The sequence below is a fragment of the Schistocerca serialis genome, unplaced genomic scaffold (assembly GCF_023864345.2).
Source record: "Schistocerca serialis cubense isolate TAMUIC-IGC-003099 unplaced genomic scaffold, iqSchSeri2.2 HiC_scaffold_1393, whole genome shotgun sequence".
NCBI lineage: Eukaryota > Metazoa > Arthropoda > Insecta > Orthoptera > Acrididae > Schistocerca > Schistocerca serialis.
Window position 1 is genome coordinate 30,633,100 of NW_026047617.1, and position 14,911 is coordinate 30,648,010.

Genomic DNA, 14,911 nt, shown 5'->3' on the forward strand with positions numbered 1-14,911 from the left:
AGTCAAGTCAGCTGGAGGACGATGTATTGGATCGCGACGTAATTTGAGTGTTCCATCGTCATTAGGAGGCCCTGAATGTTACAATTAACTATCAGTTTTTCGTCGGATTGGATGATCTAGACTCACTGGAGACGGACCATAAGGTGCCCGAGGCAGCAATATCCCCTTGGAGACCATTCCGCTGGAGGACGTTGTATTTAATCGCGACGCAATTTGAGTGCTCCATCGTCATTAGGAGGCCCTGAACGTTACAATTAACTATCAGTTTCGCGTCGGATTCAACAATCCAGACTCACAGGAGACGGACCATTTGGTGCCCGAGGCAGCAATATCCCCTTGGAGACAAATCAGCTGGAGGACGATGTATTGAATCTCGACGCAATTTGAGAGTTCTATCGTGATCAGGAGGCGCTGAACGTTACTACACACTATCATTTTTGCGTCGGATTCGAAAATCTAGACTCACAGGAGAAGGATCATATGGTGCCCGAGACAGCAATATCCCCTTGGAGACAAGTCCGCTGGAGGCCGATGTATTGAATCTCGACGCAATTTGAGTGTTCCATCGACATTAGGAGGCCCTGAACCTTACAATTAACTATCAGTTTCGCGTCGGATTCGAAAATCTAAACTCACAGGAGACGGACCACATGGAGCCCGAGGCAGCAATATCCCCTTGTAGACAAGTCGGCTAAAGGAAGATGTATTGACTCTCGACGCAATTTGAGTGTTCCATCGTCATTAAGAGCCTCTGAGCTTTACATTTAACTATCGGTTTTGCGTCGGATTCTGAAATGTTGACTCACAGGGGAACGACCATACGATGCCCGAGGCAGAAATAGACCCTTGGAGACAAATCGGCTGAATGCCGATGTATTGAATCTCGAGGCAATTTGAGTGTTCCATCGTCATTAGGAAGCCCTGAACGTTACAATTAACAATCAGTTTCGCGTCGGATTCGAAAATCTAGACTCACATGAGAGCGAACATAAGAGGCCGGAGGCAGTAATATCCCCATGGAGACAAGTCGGCTGGAGGACGATGTATTGAATCTCGACGCAATTTGAGTTACCCATCGTCATTAGGAGGCCCTAAACGTTACAATTAACTATCATTTTTGCGTCGGATTCGATAATCTAAACTCACATGTGAACGACCATAAGGTGCCCGAGGCAGCAACAGACCCTTGGAGACAAGTCGGCTGGAGGCCGATGTATTGAATCTCGACGGAATTTGAGTGTTCCATCGTCATTACAAGGCCCTGAACGTTACAATTAACTATCATTTTTGCGTCGGATTCGAAAATCTAGACTCACAGGAGAACGACCATAAGGTGCCCTAGGCAGCAATAGACCCTTGGAGACAAGTCGGCTGGAGGACGATGTATAGAATCTCGTCGCAATTTGAGTGTTCCATCGTCATTAGGAGGCCCTGAACGTTACAAATAACTAGCATTTTATCGTCGGATTCGAAAATCTAGACTCACAGGAGAACAACCATAAGGTGCACGAGGCAGCAACAGACCATAGGAGACAAGTCGGCTGGAGGCCGATGTATTGAATCTCCTCGCAATTTGAGTGTTCCATCGCCGATAGGAGAACCTGAACGTTACAATTAACTATCATTTTTGCGTCGGATTAGAAAATCTAGACTCACAGGAGAACGACCATAAGGTGCCAGAGGCAGCAACAGACCCTTGGAACCAAGTCGGCTGGAGGCTGATGTATTGAATCTCGACGCAATTTCAGTGTTCCATCGTCATTATGAGGCCCTGAACGTTACAATTAACTATCAGTTTCGCGTCGGATTCGAAAATCTTGACTCACAGGGAAGGACCATACGGTGCCCGCGGCAGCAATATCCCCTTGGAACAAGTCGGCTGGAGGACGATGTATTGAATCTCGACGCAATTTGTGTGTTCCTTCGTCATTAGGAGGCGCTGAACGTTACAATAAACTATCAGTGTTGCGTCGGGTTCGAAAAAGTAGTCTCACAGGAGAACGATCATAATGTGCCCGAGGCAGCAATAGACCATTGGAGACAAGTCAGCTGGAGGACGATGTATTGGATCGCGACGTAATTTGAGTGTTCCATCGTCATTAGGAGGCCCTGAATGTTACAATTAACTATGAGTTTTTCGTCGGATTCGAAGATCTAGACTCACTGGAGACGGACCATAAGGTGCCCGAGGCAGCAATATCCCCTTGGAGACCATTCCGCTGGAGGACGATGTATTTAATCGCGACGCAATTTGAGTGCTCCATCGTCATTAGGAGGCCCTGAACGTTACAATTAACAATCAGTTTTGCGTCGGATTAGAAAATCTAGACTCACAGGAGAACGAGAGGCCGGAGGCAGGAATATCCCCATGAAGACAAGTTGGCCGTAGGACGATGTATTGAATCTCGACGCAATTTGAGTTACCCATCGTCATTAGGAGGCCCTAAACGTTACAATTAACTATCATTTTTGCGTCGGATTCGATAATCTAAACTCACAGGAGAACGATCATAAGGTGCCCGAGGCAGCAATATCCCCTTGGAGACCAGTCCGCTGGAGGACGATGTATTGAATCGCGACGCATTTTGAGTGCTCCATCGTCATTTGGAGGCCCTGAACGTTACAATTAACTATCAGTTTCGCGTCGGATTCAAAAATCCAGACTCACAGGAGACGGACCATTTGGTGCCCGAGGCAGCAATATCCCCTTGGAGAAAAATCAGCTGGAGGACGATGTATTGAATCTCGACCCAATTTGAGAGTTCATCGTGAACAGGAGGCGCTGAACGTTAATATTCACTATCATTTTTGCGTCGGATTCGAAAATCTAGACTCACAGGAGAAGGATCATATGGTGCCCGAGACAGCAATATCCCCTTGGAGACAAGTCCGCTGGAGGCCGATGTATTGAATCTCGACGCAATTTGAGTGTTCCATCGTCATTAGGAGGCCCTGAACGTTACAATTAATTATCAGTTTCGCGTCGGATACGAAAATCTAGACTCACAGGAGACGGACCATATGGTGTCCGAGGCAGCAATATCCCCTTGGAAACATGTCGGCTGGGGGACGGTGTATTGAATCTCGACGCAGTTTGAGTGTTCAATCGTCATTAGGAGGCCCTGAACGCCACAATTAACTATCAGTTTTGCGTCGGATTCGAAAATCTAGACTCACAGGAGAACGACCAAAAGGTGCCCGAGGCAGCAATAGACCCTTGGAGAAAAGTCGGCTGGAGGCCGAAGTATTGAATCTCGACGCAATTTGAGTGTTCCATCGTCATTAGGAGGCCCTGAACGTTACAGTTAACTATCAGTTTGGCGTCGGATTCGAAAATCTAGACTCGCAGGAGAACGACCATATGGTGCCCGAGACAGCAATATCCCCTTGGAGACAAGTCGGCTGGAGGACGATGTATTGAATCTCGACGCAATTTGAGTGTTCCATCGTCATTAGGAGGCCCTGAACATTACAATTAATTATCAGTTTCGCGTCGGATACGAAAATCTAGACTCACAGGTGACGGACCATATGGTGTCCGAGGCAGCAATATCCCCTTCGAGACATGTCGGCTGGAGGACGGTGTATTGAATCTCGACGCAATTTGAGAGTTCCATCGTCATTAGGAGGCCCTGAACGTTACAATTAACTATCATTTTCACGTCGTATTCAAAAATCTAGAGTCACAGGAGACCGACCATAAAGTGCCCGAGGCAGCAATATCCCCTTGGAGACAAGTCGGCTGGACGACGATGTATTGAATCTTGACGCAATTTGAGTGTTCCAGCGTCATTAGGAGGCCCTGAACGTAATTAAGTATCAGTTATGCGTCGGATTCGAAAATCTAGACCCACAGGAGAACGACCAAAAGGTGCCCGATGCAGCAATATCCCCTTGTAGACAAGTCGGCTGGAGGAAGATGTATTGACTCTCGACGCAATTTGAGTTTTCCATCGTCATTAAGAGGCCCTGAGCATTACATTTAACTATCAGTTTTGCGTCGGATTCTAAAATGTTGACTCACAGGGGAACGATCCTACGGTGCCCGAGGCAGCAATAGACCCTTGCAGACAACTCGGCTGGAGGACGATGTATTGAATCTCGTCGCAATCTGAGTGTTCCATCGTCATTACGAGGCCCTGAACGTTACAATTAACTATCATTTTATCGTCGGATTCGAAAATCTAGACTCACAGGAGAACGACCATAAGGTGCACGAGGCAGCAAGAGACCATAGGAGACAAGTCGGCTGGAGGCCGATGTATTGAATCTCCTCGCAATTTGAGTGTTCCATCGCCAATAGGAGGCCCTGAACGTTACAATTAACTATCATTTTTGCGTCGGATTCGAAAATCTAGACTCACAGGAGAACGACCATAAGGTGCCCGAGGCAGCATTAGACCCTTGGAAACAAGTCGGCTGGAGGCTGATGTATAGAATCTCGACGCAATTTGAGTGTTCCATCGTCATTTTGAGGCCCTGAACGTTACAATTAACTATCAGTTTTGCGTCGAATTCGAAAATATAGACTCTCAGGAGAACGAACATTAGGTGCCCGAGGCAGCAATAGACCCTTGGAGACAAGTCTGCTGGAAGACGATGTATTGACTCTCGACGCAATTTGAGTGTTCCATCGTCATTAGGAGGCGCTGAACGTTTCAATTAACTATCAGTTTCGCGTCGAATTCGAAAATCTAGACTCACAGGAGAAGGACCATACGGTGCCCGAGGCAGCAATATCCCCTTGGAACAAGTCGGCTGGAGGACGATGTATTGAGTCTCGACACAATTTGAGTATTCCATCGTCATTAGGAGGCGCTGAACGTTACAATAAACTATCAGTTTTGCGTCGGGTTCGAAAATGTAGTGTCACAGGAGAAAGATCATAATGTGCCCGAGGCAGCAATAGACCATTGGAGACAAGTTAGCTGGAGGACGATGTATTGGATCGCGACGTAATTTGACTGTTCCATCGTCATTAGGAGGCCCTGAATGTTACAATTAACTATCAGTTTTTCGTCGGATTCGAAGATCCAGAATCACTGGAGACGGACCATAAGGTGCCCGAGGCAGCAATATCCCCTTGGAGACCATTCCGCTGGAGGACGATGTATTTCATCGCGACGCAATTTGAGTGCTCCATCGTCATTAGGAGGACCTGAACGTTACAATTAACAATCAGTTTTGCGTCGGATTAGAAAATCTAGACTCACAGGAGAACGAGAGGCCGGAGGCAGTAATATCCCCGTGGAGACAAGTTGGCCGTAGGACGATGTATTGAATCTCGACGCAATTTGAGTTACCCATCGTCATTAGGAGGCCCTAAACGTTACAATTAACTATCATTTTTGCGTCTGATTCGAAAATCTAAACTCACAGGAGAACGACCATAAGGTGCCCGAGGCAGCAATATCCCCTTGGAGACCAGTCCGCTGGAGGACGATGTATTGAATCGCGACGCAATTTGAGTGCTCCATCGTCATTTGGAGGCCCTGAACGTTACAATTAACTATCAGTTTCGCGTCGGATTCAAAAATCCAGACTCACAGGAGACGGACCATTTGGTGCCCGAGGCAGCAATATCCCCTTGGAGACAAATCAGCTGGAGGACGATGTATTGAATCTCGACGCAATTTGAGAGTTCTATCGTGATCTGGAAGCGCTGAACGTTAATATTCACTATCATTTTTGCGTCGGATTCGAAAATCTAGACTCACAGGAGAAGGATCAAATGGTGCTCGAGACAGCAATATCCCCTTGGAGACAAGTCCGCTGGAGGCCGATGTATTGAATCTCGACGCAATTTGGGTGTTCCATCGTTATTAGGGGGCCCTGAACCTTACAATTAACTATCAGTTTCGCGTCGGATTTGAAAATCTAGACTCACAGGAGACGGACCACATGGAGCCCGAGGCAGCAATATCCCCTTGTAGACAAGTCGGCTGGAGGAAGATGTATTGACTCTCGACGCAAATTGAGTGTTCCATCGTCATTAAGAGGCCCTGAGCATTGCATTTAACTATCAGTTTTGCGTCGGATTCTAAAATGTTGACTCACAGGGGAACGACCATACGGTGCCCGAGGCAGCAATAGACCCTTGGAGACAACTCGGCTGGAGGACGATGTATTGAATCTCGTCGCAATTTGAGTGTTCCATCGTCATTAGGAGGCCCTGAACGTTACAATTAACTATCATTTTATCGTCGGATTCGAAAATCTAGACTCACAGGAGAACGACCATAAGGTGCACGAGGCAGCAACAGACCATAGGAGACAAGTCGGCTGGAGGCTGGTGTATTGAATCTCGACGCAATTCGAGTGTTCCATCGTCATTATGAGGCCCTGAACGTTACAATTAACTATCAGTTTCGCGTCGGATTCGAAAATCTAGACTCACAGGAGTCGGACCACATGGAGCCCGAGGCAGCAATATCCCCTTGGAGACAAGTCGGCTGGAGGTCGATGTATTGAATCTCGACTCAATTTGAGTGTTCCATCGTCATTAGGTGGCCCTGAACGTTACAATTAACAATCAGTTTTGCGTCGGGTTCGAAAATCTAGACTCACAGCAGAACGATCACAAGGTGCCCGTGGCAGCTATTGACCCTTGGCGACAAGTCGGTTGGAGGACGATGTATTGGATCGCGACGCAAAATGAGTGTTCCATCGTCATTAGGAGGCCCCGAATGTTACAATTAACTATCAGTTTTTCGTCGGATTCGAAAATCTAGACTCACTGGAGACGGACCATAAGGTGCCCGATGCAGCAATATCCCCTTGGAGACCAGTCCGCTGGAGGACGATGTATTGAATCGCGACGCAATTTGAGTGCTCCATCGTCATTTGGAGGCCCTGAACGTTACAATTAACTATCAGTTTCGCGTCGGATTCAAAAATCCAGACTCACAGGAGACGGACCATTTGGTGCCCGAGGCAGCAATATCCCCTTGGAGACAAATCAGCTGGAGGGAGATGTATTGAATCTCGACGCAATTTGAGAGTTCTATCGTCATCAGGAGGCGCTGAACCTTACAATTCACTATCATTTTTGCGTCGGATTCGAAAATCTAGACTCACAGGAGAAGGATCATATGGTGCCCGAGACAGCAATATCCCCTCGGAGACAAGTCCGCAGGAGGCCGATGTATTGAATATCGCCGCAATTTGAGTGTTCCATCGTCATTAAGAGGCCCTAAACCTTACAATGAACTATCAGTTTCGCGTCGGATTCGAAAATCTAGACTCACAGGAGACGGACCACATGGAGCCCGAGGCAGCAATAGACCCTTGGAGACAAATCGGCTGAATGCCGATGTATTGAATCTCGAGGCAATTTGAGTGTTCCATCGTCATTACGAAGCCCTGAACGTTACAATTAACAATCAGTTTTGCGTCGGATTCGAAAATCTAGACCCACATGAGAGGGAACATAAGAGGCCGGAAGCAGCAATATCCCCATGGAGACAAGTCGGCTGGAGGACGATGTATTGAATATCGACGCAATTTGAGTGTTCCATCGTCATTAGAAGGCCCTGAACGTTACAATTAACTATCATTTTTGCGTCGGATTCGAAAATCTAGACTCACAGGAGAACGACCATAAGGTGCCTGAGGCAGCAATAGACCCTTGGAGACAAGTCGGCTGGAGGCCGATGTATTGAATCTCAACGCAATTTGAGTGTTCCATCGGCATTAGGAGGCCCTGAACGTTACAGGTAACTATCATTTTAGCGTCGGATTCGAAAATCTACTCACAGGAGAAGTTCATACGGTGCTCGAGACAGCAATATACCGCTTGGAGACATATCGACTGGAGGCCGATGTATTGAATATCGGCGCAATTTGAGTGTTCCATCGTCATTAGGTCGCCCTAAACGTTATAATGAACTATCAGTTTTGCGTCGGATTCGAAATTCTAGACTTACAAGAGAACGACCATAAGGTGCCCGAGGCAGCATTAGACCCTTGGAGACAAGTCGGCTGGAGGACGATGTATTGCATCGCGACGCAATTTGAGTGTTCCATCGTCATTAGGAGGCCCTGAATGTTACAACTAACTATCAGTTTTTCATCGGATTCGAAAATCTAGACTCACAGCAGACGGACCATTTGGTGCCCGAGGCAGCAATATCCCCTTGGAGACAAATCGGCTGGAGGACGATGTATTGAATCTCGACGCAATTTGAGTGTTCCATCGTCATTAGAAGGCCCTGAACGTTACAATTAACTATCATTTTTGCGTCGGATTCGAAAATCTAGACTCACAGGAGAACGACCATAAGGTGCCTGAGGCAGCAATAGACCCTTGGAGACAAGTCGGCTGGAGGCCGATGTATTGAATCTCAACGCAATTTGAGTGTTCCATCGGCATTAGGAGGCCCTGAACGTTACAGGTAACTATCATTTTAGCGTCGGATTCGAGAATCTGCTAACAGGAGAAGGATCATATGGTGCACGAGACTGCAATATCCCCTTGGATACAAGTCGACTGGAGGTCGATGTATTGACTCTCGACGCAATTTGAGTGTTCCATCGTCTTTAGGAGTCCCTAAACGTTACAATTAACTATCATTTATGCGTCGGATTCGAAAATCTAGACTCACAGGAGAACGACCATAAGGTGCCCGAGGCAGCAATAGACCCTTCGAGACAAGTCGGCTGGAAACCGATGTATTGATTCTTGACGCAATTTGAGTGTTCCATCGTCATTAGGAGGCCCTAAACGTTACAATTAACTATCATTTTAGCGTCGGATTCGATAATAATAAACTCACAGGAGAACGACCATAAGGTGCCCGAGGCAGCAAAAGATTCTTGGGGACAAGTCGGCTGGAGGACGATGTATAGAATCTCGACGCAATTTGAGTGTTCCATCGTCATTACAAGGCCCTGAACGTTACAACTAACTATCATTTTTGCGTCGGATTCGAAAATCTAGACTCACAGGAGAACACCCATAAGGTGCCCGAGGCAGCAATAGTCCCTTGGGGACAAGTCGGCTGGAGGTCGATGTATTGATCCTCGACTGAATTTGTGTGCTCCATCGTCATTAGGAGGCCCTGAACGTTACTGTTAACTATGAGTTTTGCGTCGGATTCGAAAACGTAGTATCACCGGAGACGGACCATGTGGTGCCCGAGGCAGCGATATCCCCTTGGAGACAAGTCGGCTGGAGGTCGATGTATTGAATCTCGACTCAATTTGAGTGTTCCATCGCCATTAGGTGGCCCTGAACGTTACAATTAACAGTCAGTTTTGCGTCGGGTTCGAAAATCTAGACTCACAGCAGAACGATCACAAGGTGCCCGTGGCAGCTATTGACCCTTGGAGACAAGTCGGTTGGAGGACGATGTATTGGATCGCGACGCAAAATGAGTGTTCCATCGTCATTAGGAGGCCCTGAATGTTACAATTAACTATCAGTTTTTCGTCGGATTCGAAAATCTACACTCACATGAGAGCGAACATAAGAGGCCGGAGGCAGTAATATCCCCATGGAGACAAGTCGGCTGGAGGACGATGTATTGAATCTGGACGCAATTTGAGTGTTCCATCGTTATTACAAGGCCCTAAACGTTACAATTAACTATCATTTTTGCGTCGGATTCGAAAATCTAGACTCACAGGAGAACACCCATAAGGTGCCCGAGGCAGCAATAGACCCTTGGAGACAAGTCGACTGGAAACCGATGTATTGATTCTTGACGCAATTTGAGTGTTCCATCGTCATTAGGAGGCCCTGAACGTTACAATTAACAATCATTTTAGCGTCGGATTCGAAAATCTACTCACAGGAGAAGTTCATACAGTGCTCGAGACAGCAATATAACCCTTGGAGACAAATCGACTGGAGGCCGATGTATTGAATATCGACGCAATTTGAGTGTTCCATCGTCATTAGGAGGCCCTAAACGTTACAATTAACTATCATTTTTGCGTCGGATTCGATAATAATAAACTCACAGGAGAACGACCATAAGGTGCCCGAGGCAGCAACAGATTCTTGGAGACAAATCGACTGGAGGCCGATGTATTGAATCTCGACGCAATTTGAGTGTTCCATCGTCATTAGGAGGAACTAAACGTTACAATTAACTATCATTTTTGCGTCGGATTCGATAATCTAAACTCACAGGAGAACGACCATAAGGTGCCCGAGGCAGCAATAGACCCTTGGAGACAAGTCGGCTGGAAACCGATGTATTGATTCTTGACGCAATTTGAGTGTTTCATCGTCATTAGGAGGCCCTGAACGTTACAATTAACAATCATTTTTGCGTCGGATTCGATAATCTAAACTCACAGAAGAACGACCATAAGTTGCCCGAGGCAGCAACAGACCCTTGGAGACAAGTCGGCTGGAGGCCGATGTATTGAATCTCGACGCACTTTGAGTGTTCCATCGGCATTAGGAGGCCCTGAACGTTACAGTTAACTATCATATTAGCGTCGGATTCGAAAATCTACTAACAGAAGAAGGATCATATGGTGCACGAGGCTGCAATATCCCCTTGGAGACAAGTCGGCTGGAGGCCGATGTATTGAATCTCGACGCAATTTGAGTGTTCCATCGTCATTAGGAGGCCCTAAACCTTACAATTAGCTATCAGTTTCGCGTGGGATTCGAAAATCTACTCACAGGAGAAATTCATACGGTGCTCGAGACAGCAATATACCCCTTGGAGACAAATCGACTGGAGGCCGATGTATTGAATATCGACGCAATTTGAGTGATCCATCGTAATTAGGTCGCCCTGAACGTTACAATTAACTATCATTTTTGCGTCGGATTCGATAATCCAAACTCACAGGAGAACGACCATAAGGTGCCCGAGGCAGCATTAGACCCTTGGAGACAAGTCGGCTGGAGGCCGATGTATTGAATCTCGACGCAATTTGAGTGTTCCATCGTCATTACAAGGCTCTGAACGTTACAATTAACTATCATTTTTGCGTCGGATTCGAAAATCTAGTCTCACAGGAGAACGACCATAAGGTGCCCGAGGCAGCAATATACCCCTTGGAGACAAATCGTCTGGAGGACGATGTATTGAATCTCGACGCAATTTGAGTGTTCCATCGTCATTAGGAGGCCCTAAACCTTACAATTAACTATCAGTTTCGCGTCGGATTCGATAATCTACTCACAGGAGAAGTTCATACGGTGCTCGAGACAGCAATATACCCCTTGGAGACAAATCGTCTGGAGGCCGATGTATTGAATCTCGACGCAATTTGATTGTTCCATCGTCATTAGGAGGCCCTAAACGTTACAATTAACTATCATTTTTGCGTCGCATTCGATAATCTAAACTCCCAGGAGAACGACCATAAGGTGCCCGAGGCAGCGATAGACCCTTGGAGACAAGTCGGCTGGAAAACGATGTATTGATTCTTGACGCAAGTTGAGTGTTCCATCGTCATTAGGCGGCCCTAAACGTTACAATTAACTATCATTTTTGCGTCGGATTCGATAATCTAAACTCACAGGAGAACGACCATAAGGTGCCCGAGGCAGCAACAGACCCTTGGAGACAAGTCGGCTGGAGGCCGATGTATTGAATCTCGACGCAATTTGAGTGTTCCATCGTCATTACAAGGCCCTGAACGTTACAATTAACTATCATTTTAGCCTCGGATTCGAAAATCTACTCACAGGAGAAGTTAATACGTTGCTCGAGACAGCAATATACCCCTTGGAGACAAATCGCCTGGAGGCCGATGTATTGACTATCGACGCAATTTGAGTGTTCCATCGTCTTTAGGAGGCCCTAAACGTTACAATTAACTATCATTTTTGCGTCGGATTTGATAATCTAAACTCACAGGAGAACGACCATAGGGTACACGAGTCAGCAACAGACCCATGGAGACAAGTCGGCTGGAGGCGATGTATTGAATCTTGACGCAATTTGAGAGTTCCATCGTCATTAGGAAGCCCTGAACGATACAATTATGAATCAGTTTCGCGTCGGAATCGAAAATCTAGACTCACATGAGAGCGAACATAAGAGGCCGGAGGCAGTAATATCCCCATGGAGACAAGTCGGCTGGAGGACGATGTATTGAATCTCGACGCAATTTGAGTGTCCCATCGTCATTAGGAGGCCCTAAACGTTACAATTAACTATCATTTTTGCGTCGGGGTCGATAATCTAAACTCACAGGAGAACGACCATCAGGTGCCCGAGGCAGCAACAGACCCTTGGAGACAAGTCGGCAGGAGGCCGATGTATTGAATCCCGACGCAATTTGAGTGTTCCATCGGCATTAGGAGGCCCTGAACGTTACAGTTAACTATTATTTTAGCGTCGGATTCGAAAATCTACTAACAGGAGAAGGATCATATGGTGCACGAGACTGCAATATCCCCTTGGATACAAGTCGGCTGGAGGCCGATGTATTGAATCACGACGCAATTTGAGTGTTCCATCGTCATTAGGAGGCCCTAAACCTTACAATTAACTATCAGTTTCGCGTCGGATACGAAAAACTACTCACAGGAGAAGTTCATACCGTGCTCGAGACAGCAATATACCCCTTGGAGACAAATCGACTGGAGGCCGATGTATTTAATCTCGACGCAGTTTGAGGGATCCATTGTCATTAGGAGGCCCTAAAGGTTACAATTAACTATCATTTTTGCGTCGGATTCGATAATCGAAACTCACAGGAGAACGACCATAAGGTGCCCGAGGCAGCAATAGACCCTTGGAGACAAGTCGGCTGGAAACCGATGTATTGATTCTTGACGCAATTTGAGTGTTCCATCGTCATTAGGAGGCCCTGAACGTTACAATTAACTATCAGTTTCGCGTCGGATTCAAAAATCCAGACTCACAGGAGACGGACTATTTGGTGCCCGAGGCAGCAATATCCCCTTGGAGACAAATCGGCTGAATGCCGATGTATTGAATCTCGACGCAATTTGAGTGTTCCATTGTCATTAGGAGTCCCTAAACGTTACAATTAACTATCATTTTTGCGTCGGATTCGATAATCTCGACTCACAGGAGAACGAACATAAGGTGCCCGAGGCAGCAACAGACCCTTGGAGACAAGTCGGCTGGAGGCCGATGTATTGAATCTCGACGCAATTTGAGTGTTCCATCGTCATTAGGAGGCCCTTAACGTTACAATTAACTATCATTTTTGCGTCGGATTCGATAATCTAAACTCACAGGAGAACGACCATAAGGTGCCCGAGGCAGCAACAGACCCTTGGAGACAAGTCGGCTGGAGGCCGATGTATTGAATCTCGACGCAATTTGAGTGTTCCATCGTCATTAGGAGGCCCTAAACGTTACAATTAACTATCATTTTTGCGACGGATTCGATAATCTAAACTCACAGGAGAACGACCATAAGGTGCCCGAGGCAGCAACAGACCCTTGGAGACAAGTCGGCTGGAGGCCGATGTATTGAATCTCGACGCAATTTGAGTGTTCCATCGTCATTACAAGGCCCTGAACGTTACAATTAACTATCATTTTAGCCTCCTATTCGAAAATCTACTCACAGGAGAAGTTCATACGGTGATCGAGACAGCAATATACCCCTTGGAGACAATCGACTTGAGGCCGATGTATTGAATATCTACGCAATTTGAGTATTCCATCGTCATTAGGAGGCCCTAAACGTTACAATTAACTATCATTTTTGCGTCGGATTCGATAATCTAAACTCACAGGAGAACGACCATAAGGTACCCGAGGCAGCAACAGACCCTTGAAGACAAGTCGGCTGGAGGACGATGTATTGAATCTCGACGCAATTTGAGTGTTCCATCGTCATTACAAGGCCCTAAACGTTACAATTAACTATCATTTTTGCGTCGGATTCGATAATCTAAACTCACAGAAGAACGACCATAAGGTGCCCGAGGCAGCAATAGACCCTTGGAGACAAGTCGGCTGGAGGACGATGTATTGAATCTCGACGCAATTTGAGTGTTCCATCGCCAATAGCATTCCCTGAACGTTACAATTAACTATGAGTTTTGCGTCGGATTCGAAAACGTAGAATCACCAGAGACGGACCATATGGTGCCCGATGCAGCGATATCCCCTTGGAGACAAGTCTGCTGGAGGCCGATGTATTGAATCTCGACGCAATTTGAGTGTTCCATCGTCATTAGAAAGCCCTGAACGTTACAATTAACTATCATTTTTGCGTCGGATTCGAAAATGTAGACTCACAGGAGAACGACCATAAGGTGCCCGAGGCAGCAACAGACCCTTGGAGACAAGTCGGCTGGAGGCCGATGTATTGAATCTCGACGCAATTTGAGTGTTCCATCGTCATTACAAGGCCTTGAACGTTACAATTAACTATCATTTTTGCGTCGGATTCGAAAATCTAGACTCACAGGAGAGCGACCATAAGGTGCCTGAGGCAGCAATAGACCCTTGGAGACAAGTCGGCTGGAGGCCGATGTATTGAATCTCGACGCAATTTGAGTGTTCCATCGGCATTAGGAGGCCCTGAACGTTACAGTTAACTATCATTTTAGCGTCGGATTCGAAAATCTACTAACAGGAGAAGGATCATATGGTGCACGAAACTGGCATATCCCCTTGGATTCAAGTCGACTGGAGGTCGATGTATTGACTCTAGACACATTTTGAGTGTTCCATCGTCATTACAAGGCCCTCAACGTTACAATTAACTATCATTTTTGCGTCGGATTCGAAAATCTAGACTCACAGGAGAACGACCATAAGGTGCCCGAGGCAGCAATATACCCCTTGGAGACAAATCGTCTGGAGGACGATGTATTGAATCTCGACGCAATTTGAGTGTTCCAACGTCATTAGGAGGCCCTAAACCTTACAATTAACTATCAGTTTCGCGTGGGATTCGAAAATCTACTCACAGGAGAAATTCATACGGTGCTCGAGACAGCAATATA